The sequence below is a fragment of the Anopheles moucheti genome (assembly GCF_943734755.1).
Source record: "Anopheles moucheti chromosome X unlocalized genomic scaffold, idAnoMoucSN_F20_07 X_unloc_16, whole genome shotgun sequence".
Taxonomy (NCBI): Eukaryota; Metazoa; Arthropoda; class Insecta; order Diptera; family Culicidae; genus Anopheles; species Anopheles moucheti.
The window spans coordinates 147,501-150,000 of record NW_026453522.1 but is presented as its reverse complement, the minus strand read 5'-3'; positions in this window follow the sequence as shown (position 1 = coordinate 150,000).

Here is a 2,500-nt window from a genome sequence, read left to right as displayed (position 1 = left end):
AGCTTCGGTTCGTTTCGAATAATTTTGTCCATGTTTTTCGTTTGCTACGAGAGGTTCGGTTCGTTTTCAGTTATCCCTGTGTTCATGGTTTTCGTGAGCTTCGATAGGTTTGGTCCGTGTTTTTGAGTACTCTTGTCCATGATTTTCGTGTGCTTCTTGAGGTTTGGTCCGATTTTCAGTACTCTTGTCCATGCTTTCACATGCTCTGATAGGTAGGTTCGTTCTCAGTTATCCCTGTGTTCATGGTTTTCGTGTGCTTCGATAGGTTTGGTCCGTGTTTTTGAGTACTCTTGTCCATGATTTTCGTTTGCTTCTAGAGGTTTGGTCCGATTTTCAGTACTCTTGTCCATGCTTTCACATGCTCTGATAGGTAGGTTCGTTCTCAGTTATCCCTGTGTTCATGGTTTTCGTGTGCTTCGAGAGGTGTGGTCCGTGTTTTTGAGTACTCTTGTCCATGATTCTCGTGTGCTTCTAGAGGTTTGGTCCGATTTTCAGTACTCTTGTCCATGCTTTCACATGCTCTGATAGGTAGGTTCGTTCTCAGTTATCCCTGTGTTCATGGTTTTCGTGTGCTTCGATAGGTTTGGTCCGTGTTTTTGAGTACTCTTGTCCATGATTTTCGTTTGCTTCTAGAGGTTTGGTCCGATTTTCAGTACTCTTGTCCATGCTTTCACATGCTCTGATAGGTAGGTTCGTTTTCAGTTATCCCTGTGTTCATGGTTTTCGTGAGCTTCGATAGGTTTGGTCCGTGTTTTTGAGTACTCTTGTCCATGATTTTCGTTTGCTTCTAGAGGTTTGGTCCGATTTTCAGTACTCTTGTCCATGCTTTCACATGCTCTGATAGGTAGGTTCGTTCTCAGTTATCCCTGTGTTCATGGTTTTCGTTTGCTTCGATTCGTTCACTCTATTACTCTTGTCTTTGGTTTTCGTTTGCTTCGATTCGTTCACTCCATTACTCTTGTCTGTGGTTTTTCGTTTGCTTCGATTCGTTCAGTCCATTACTCTTGTATGTGATTTTCGTTTGCTTCGATTCGTTCAGTCCATTACTCTTGTGTGTGGTTTTCGTTTGCTTCGAGTCGTTCAGTCCATTACCCTTGTCTATGATTTTCGTTTGCTTCGAGTCGTTCAGTCCAATACTTACCCTTGTCTATGATTTTCGCTCTAAGCCCAGTCGCCCTGCGCTCTGGAAATCACATTCCAACTCTATCACCGATAGCGCTCACACCTTGGAAACCACATTTCACCCAGGGGACCTTAGGGTGGATTTTGAGCCTTTCGGGATTGCGAAACCATCATTTAACACTCTAAACTTAATTTCCGCAATCCCAGACGCACTTTCCATATGGTCTCCAAAAATGCGTGTGAGCTGACCTGGTCCCTTATAATAGGCAATGAACACGATTTTGGCAAAATATTTTTTTCAAAATTTTTTGACTCACCGGGTAAAATCGAATTTACTTGGGAAAAATGTTCTAGCAGGGGCCCTCCCATACAAATTTTTTTCTTCTCAAAAATGATTTTCGTTTCACTTTTCATACTCAGGGGAGTCTAAAATTGATGTTTTGAGTCACCATGAAAAAAAAATTTTTTTTGACCCGAGCTTGTGTCGCGACCCAAAAATCGACTCACTTGGGAAAAATGTTCTAGCAGGGGCCCTCCCATACAAAAATTTTTTCTTCTCAAAAATGATTTTCGTTTCACTTTTCATACTCAGGGGAGTCTAAAATTGATGTTTTGAGTCACCGTGAAAAAAAAATTTTTTTGACCCGAGCTTGTGTCGGCGACCCAAAATCGACGCACTTGGGAAAAATGTTCTAGCAGGGGCCCTCCCATACAAAAATTTTTTCTTCTCAAAAATGATTTTCGTTTCACTTTTCATACTCAGGGGAGTCTAAAATTGATGTTTTGAGTCACCGAGAAAAAAAAATTTTTTTGACCCGAGCTTGTGTCGGCGACCCAAAATCGACGCACTTGGGAAATATGTTCTAGCAGGGGCCCTCCCATACAAAAATTTTTTCTTCTCAAAAATGATTTTCGTTTCACTTTTCATACTCAGGGGAGTCTAAAATTGATGTTTTGAGTCACCGAGAAAAAAAAATTTTTTTGACCCGAGCTTGTGTCGGCGACCCAAAAATCGACGCACTTGGGAAATATGTTCTAGCAGGGGCCCTCCCATACAAAAATTTTTTCTTCTCAAAAATGATTTTCGTTTCACTTTTCATACTCAGGGGAGTCTAAAATTGATGTTTTGAGTCACCGAGAAAAAAAAATTTTTTTGACCCGAGCTTGTGTCGGCGACCCAAAAATCGACGCACTTGGGAAATATGTTCTAGCAGGGGCCCTCCCATACAAAAATTTTTTCTTCTCAAAAATGATTTTCGTTTCACTTTTCATACTCAGGGGAGTCTAAAATTGATGTTTTGAGTCACCGTGAAAAAAAAAATTTTTTTGACCCGAGCTTGTGTCGGCGACCCAAAATCGACGCACTTGGGAAAAATGT